The sequence below is a fragment of the Micropterus dolomieu genome, linkage group LG08 (genome assembly GCF_021292245.1).
Source record: "Micropterus dolomieu isolate WLL.071019.BEF.003 ecotype Adirondacks linkage group LG08, ASM2129224v1, whole genome shotgun sequence".
Lineage (NCBI taxonomy): Eukaryota > Metazoa > Chordata > Actinopteri > Centrarchiformes > Centrarchidae > Micropterus > Micropterus dolomieu.
In genome coordinates this window covers 222740-229629 of record NC_060157.1, presented here as the reverse complement: position 1 = coordinate 229629, position 6890 = coordinate 222740, and the positions used below count along the sequence as shown (strand labels likewise).

At 49.1% G+C, this 6890-nt stretch overlaps 1 protein-coding gene across 1 annotated transcript in view; it reads right to left on the bottom strand.

Annotated features, from left to right (window-relative positions):
• Window positions 1-6890, bottom strand: part of plxna3 (plexin A3) — a 137651-nt gene that overhangs the window by 113939 nt on the left and 16822 nt on the right. The window lies entirely within an intron of this gene.

The window sequence follows — 6890 nt, the reverse complement described above, 5'->3', positions numbered from 1 at the left end:
ACACTCAGAAAGACACGAGCCAAGATGAGATTAAAACACCATAATATTCTTTGTGGGGTTCATTAATGGTGATAAATGATTCAAAGTAAATCTTTTATGAACGTTTAGAGTCATCAGTATTGGATTCCACTTAACAGAAGTAGCACTCCTTGAGATTCAGCAAAATGATACGGTGATAACTGCGTTTGATCAACTTCATCAAACGCAGCTGAGTGTCTGAAAAGGACCGAGATGTCAAAGCACAGATGTTCGAGGCAACCTGCCCAGATTTACTTCCACCTCTCAGCACTTTTGAGCGTCCACGCAGAACTCAGCACAACACCTGATTTATACTTTTCTCGCCGTCACTTTGATTAACTGCATCTCCCGACGGAACGCCGCCATTATTTAAACACCCAGTCAAGTTAGCGAAGGGCTAAACAGGAAGTTAGCCGGCTCACCGCCAGCTAGCATAGCGCCCTATCGGCCAAACTTGAGGCTTCAAAACGGCAGTCCACAAACCAACGGGTGACGTCACCATGACTACACCCACTTCTTATATAGTCGGTGGGAAACTCACACAGACAACAAACTGCCCTGTGAAATGTTCGCTGCAGCAGAGCGACCCAGAAACTCCTGAAGTCTCATTCATGTTGCTGCACGCGTGCGTCCTGCCGCACGTTCCTCTGCAAACAAATGGAAACACAGCGTTCACGTCCCTGCTGAGTACGTTACTGCATCACAACTCAGCTCATTTCAACACGTGTCGACAAAGTGACGGTTCCATCAGATTCAGCTCTGAAATCCCCCAATGGGAAGAGAATCTGCGATCGACAGCGTCCTCGCTGTGATTTACATCCAGCAGACAGGAAGTGTCCGACTGGCGGTCCAGGCTTCATGAAGCCACGTGAAGAAGAACCTGACGAACCGTCCACCCGCTCAGATGAACTCTTCTCGTGTCAAACCAGCCGCAGCGCACGAAGCATTTCCAGCCACGTTGATCAGCAGCAGCCTGATGACAGTAATATGGGATATGAGAATGGCGTGGATCAGCTCGACGCCGGCTGACTGCGTCTAATGAGACAGCAGAAGAAGAGGGAGAGTCACAGACAGAAGAAACGAGGTTTTTACTCCGGTGGCAGAGAAAGGACAGAAAGGCGAGTCCAACAATTAACCCTGTGACACACTCAGAAACACACAAACACACACTCACACACTCAGAAACACACACACTCACACACACAAACACACACTCAAACACACACACTCACACACTCAGAAACACACAAACACAAACACACACACACACTCAGAAACACACACACAGACACACACACAAACTCACACAAACACACTCAGAAACACACAAACACAAACACACACACACACAAACACACTCAGAAACACACACTCAGAAACACACACACAGACACACACACAAACTCACACAAACACACTCAGAAACACACAAACACAAACACACACACACACTCAGAAACACACAAACACAAACACACACACTCAGAAACACACACACAGACACACACACAAACTCACACAAACACACTCAGAAACACACAAACACAAAAACACACACCACACTCAGAAAGACACACACTCAGAAAGACACACACTCAGAAAGACACACACTCAGAAACACAGAGAGGCGGTGAAAGATCAGCACATTAGCTAATTAGCCTGCTGAGCTGAGGGGGAGCCCGGAGAGGGGAGGTCGACAGATGGACCGGAGAGAGAGAGAGAGACAGCTGGGCAGACAGATAGAGTTTCTCTAACTGGACTACGGTTTCCCTGGACCATCCATCACCCTGCTGAACCTGACCGTCTCTCTGTGTGCGCGCACGCTAACCAGTGCTAACATTAAACCCTTGGACTGTCTGTAACGCTAACTGCTAAAACAAGCTAACGCTGCGTTCATGTTGTATCAGGCCCACCTTCCTCAGCACGCCACCCAGCTCCTGGTTCAGGCCATGGTTACCCCTCTGCCCTCCTGGCGGGTCTTCCAGCTTTTGTGGTGTAACCCCTACTCATGGTTCAGAGCTCAGCAGCCCGTCTGGTTTCTGATCAGCCCAAAAGGACTCGTGTCCCTCCATCACTCAGGGACCTCCACTGGCTCCCTGTGGCCTCCAGAATCTAATCCAAGTCCCTGATGCTGCATCCAGAGCTCCTCCTGGGTCTGCTCCATCTACCTAAACTCCATAATCCAAGCCCACGTTCCTTCTGGGCCACTACGCTCCTCCAACGAACGCCGCCTGGCTCTGCCTCCCTTCACACAAAGCGACCTCAGTCCCTGTTCTCATCTGTGACGCCACGATGGTGGAACGAGCTGCCGCACGCCATCAGAGCAGCGGCGTCCCTCTCTGACTCCAAGAAGCTCCTGAACACTCTGCAGAGATCACTTCCTCTGATAACACCTCTGATGCTTCTGTGTTGCTCCTCAAATTTAAGTTGCTTTGAATAAACGAGTCTGCCAGATGAGTAAGTGTATGCGAGTGGGGCCAGTGACGGGCCCAGATACGTTCACGGCCGCCCAGATACATTGACGGCCGCCCAGTGACGGGCCCAGACACGTTGACGGCCGCCCAGTGACGGGCCCAGACACGTTGACGGCCGCCCAGATACGTTGACGGCCGCCCAGTGACGGCCGCCAAGATACGTTGACGGCCGCCCAGATACGTTGACGGCCGCCCAGTGACGGGCCCAGATACGTTAACGGCCGCCCAGATACGTTGACGGCCGCCCAGTGACGGCCGCCAAGATACGTTGACGGCCGCCCAGTGACGGCCGCCCAGATACGTTGACGGCCGCCCAGTGACGGGCCCAGATACGTTAACGGCCGCCCAGATACGTTGACGGCCGCCCAGTGACGGCCGCCCAGATACGTTGACGGCCGCCAAGATACGTTGACGGCCGCCCAGTGACGGGCCCAGATACGTCGACGGCCGCCCAGTGACGGCCGCCCAGATACGTCGACGGCCGCCCAGTGACGGCCGCCCAGATACGTCGACGGCCGCCCAGTGACGGCCGCCCAGATACGTCGACGGCGCCCGTTGACAGCTGCCCAGTGACGGCCGCCCAGTGACGAGCCCAGATACGTTGACGGCCGCCCAGATACGTTGACAGCTGCCCAGTGACGGGTCCAGATACGTTGACGGCCGCCCAGTGACGGGTCCAGATACGTTGACGGCCGCCCAGATACGTTGACGGCCGCCCAGATACGTTGACGGCCGCCCAGTGACGAGCCCAGATACGTTGACGGCCGCCCAGTGACGAGCCCAGATACGTTGACGGCCGCCCAGTGACGAGCCCAGATACGTTGACGGCCGCCCAGTGACGGGTCCAGATACGTTAATGGCCGCCGAGTGACGTCTGGCGACCCAATTAAACATTTTGCAGAGAAACACACAGAGATGTAACGTGTTACGTTACAAGACGTGGACACGGTGGATATTTTACAAGCTTTTCAAACCATTTTTGAACTTTAATAAAAGCTTACTTTAAGTACAGATCTGTGATATCAGCTCTCTGACTCCACAGTCGGATCGTTTCACATTTACTTTACAATCGAATGTTTTATTATTAACAGCCCTGCCGTCTGAAGGCTCACTGGTCATTAACAAAGGCATCTTTCCGTCTCTGCGTCTGAGGTGCGTTTCCATCAGCATGAGAATAAGAAAGAAATAGCCAGTTTTTGAACAGGAGTCACTGAAAGCAGCTGGTGAATTCGCTGCGTCAGGAAAACATTCAGCAGTGACCTTCAGAGAGTCGGACATCAGCAACACTGACTTCACCTCCTGCACTGTGTTTTCTCTCACACTCACCAGTTTAGATCTTCCAGAGAAATCAGATCTCTGAATTAGCAATGAAAACTAATAATTATCCCCCCCCCCCCCCCATCTGTGTGCCCGAGGCTCTGATTGGAAACACCCAGCAAAGACACTTTGTGCTGCAGCTTCCGGGTTTGGGTGGGGGTCTGATGGAGGTGGAGGGGGCGGAGATAAGAGGAGACTCAGATAGAGAGGGAGCGACGGAGTTAAGAGATCCAGCTCCACTCCATCTACTGCTGAAACCATCCGTCAGCTGCAGAGAAGCAAAGACTAACTATAAACACACGAATTATCTTGTTCTCCATATTTGCCATCGTCATTCAAAAGACAAGAGAGCTGCAGCTAATGCTCACTTTCATTATCCATTAATCTGTCCATCATTCCCACGATTAATCGATTAGTTTGGTCTGTAAAATGTCAGAATGACATAGGCCCTGAGATTTACTTAGCGAGACTTCACAATATGCAATATTAGTTTCAAGAGAATAAGACGCAAAGATCCTTAAACAGTGTTTTAAAGATATATGAGTGGGGGGTCATTACACACCTCATTTGCTGCATTCTGGTGAAAGTTTCGGCACCAATTTATAGTGGAATTTTTTATTTATGTAAAAGGAAACTCACAAACAAAATTCAGGGAGCACGTTACATATCAAAATTTATAAAATATAACAGAAAGCAGAGCAGCTCTCCGTCATTCTGTGCTGCTCTCAGATCTGTTTCTCCTGTAACATCGTCCCTGCTGAGGCAACACGCATGCAGCTGGGATTCACTCTTCTCTCCTCTTTTGTCAGGTTCACAGGGAGAGAACGGAAAACTTGGCCAAAAAGAAGCTGTGTCAGGAAGTTGTTCCTGACTACTGCTGCACGTTTTGGGTCATTTATAATCAGTTTTCTTTTTTGGACGATGCACATTTGTTTCTTCTGTATTTGAAATTGCATTGCATTTTTTCTTAATGTGCAAATAAACCTTTCTAAAGGCATTTTCATTTGTTATTTAACTGCAAGCTGTATTTCAGAACGTTTTTTAACACATTATGTTTTACAAAAGTGGAGAGGACATGTCCCCAGTGTAAAAGACACCTATGCCAAAACCCAAATATATTCAGTTTCCTGTCACAGAGCAGGAAAGAAACCGGGAAATATTCACATTTAAGAAGCTGGAATCAGAAAATTTGGACATTTTTTCTTGGTAAATGACTTAGATTTGATTAATGTTGTGTGAGATGCAGAAACTGCTGACCAGTGAGCGGCTGAGTCGCCCTACAGCTGCAGAAACAATGGAAACAGAACCAGAGCTGGTGTTTGAGAGAGAGCGGCAACGATTAGCCGATTATTTCTCAACTGTTAGATTAATCTGCAAATATTTTGACAATCCATGAATCAAGTTATTTAAGAAAAACACGTCAAGCTTCTTAAACATGAAGCTTTCCTGGTGTCTTTGCTCCTCTGTGACCGGAAACTGAATCTCTTCGGGTTGTGGACAAAACGTTTGAGGACGTCACTCTGATACACAGCTTTCACCATTTTCTGACATTTGTTAACCAAACAACTAATCGATTAATCGTGTAAATGAGCCCCAGTTTAAGGCCGAGTGAATTATTCTCCGCAGTGTAACTATATCTATGGATATTTAACACTGATGCTGTCAGCTTAGAGCTGCTGATAAATCGGCTTCGGCGTGCAGGTATCAGCTGATTAATGAGTACCTCCACCAGGAGACAAAGCTGCCCCAGAGATGGTCATCAGCTGTAATAATCTCATCAGGACTTCCTGTCTGCGTCGGCTGAAAGCTCCAACAGTAAGGGGCCCTTGAGTCTGTTACATTTAGAGAGAACCGATTAAATGCTGTTTTCTATGTGATAGAATATAAAAAGTTGAACATTAAATAAAGACACACATGTTTTTCACTACAGTAAATTAAAGTGTGAAAGCTGCAGACAGGATGCTCGTCTGTGACTGTGGGATGCTGGTGAAACAATAACGGGTCTAATTCTGTTGTGTCACTTCCTGTAACGACAGCGAGCTGTGAACCACCGTGTACTTTAATTTAACTGCGTCTCCCGCTGTAATTACAAACCGCTGTAAACTGTCTCACGGTGCTATTACGAGCTACAGCGCTACCACGCTAACACCCTGTCCTGGCAGTGATCCCTTCGCTGTCTGTCTGTAAATCTGAGCCTCCTCCTGCTGCTGTCTCTCCGCAGACACAGGAAGGCTTCGCATCAACAAAGCACGGCGGTTAATCACAGACAGTATGTTTGTCTAACGCAAGAATATCTTTGTAAAGCTGTTTACCACATCTTCCCTGTTTCAGCATTTGTTATCAGCCGCTGTTTCTGCTCCTCCGGCCGCCATGGCGCCGGGCGGGACTCCAGAGTCGCATTGTTCACGCTGATAACACCCTCATGTCTGTGCAGTGAATATGAAGCTACAGCCAGCAGCTGTTAGCTTAGCTTAGCATAGAGACTAGAAACAGAGGGAAACAGCTAGCCTGGCTCTGTCTGAAGGGAACAGAGTCTCCCTGCCAGCAGCTGTTAGCTTAGCTTAGCATAGAGACTAGAAACAGAGGGAAACAGCTAGCCTGGCTCTGTCTGAAGGGAATAGAGTCTCCCTTCCAGCAGCTGTTAGCTTACCTTAGCATAGAGACTAGAAACAGAGGGAAACAGCTAGCCTGGCTCTGTCTGAAGGGAACAGAGTCTCCCTGCCAGCAGCTGTTAGCTTAGCTTAGCATAGTGACTAGAAACAGAGGGAAACAGCTAGCCTGGCTCTGTCTGAAGGGAACAGAGTCTCCCTGCCAGCAGCTGTTAGCTTAGCTTAGCATAGTGACTAGAAACAGAGGGAAACAGCTAGCCTGGCTCTGTCTGAAGGGAACAGAGTCTCCCTGCCAGCAGCTGTTAGCTTAGCTTAGCATAGTGACTAGAAACAGAGGGAAACAGCTAGCCTGGCTCTGTCTGAAGGGAACAGAGTCTCCCTGCCAGCAGCTGTTAGCTTAGCTTAGCATAGAGACTAGAAACAGAGGGAAACAGCTAGCCTGGCTCTGTCTGAAGGGAATAGAGTCTCCCTT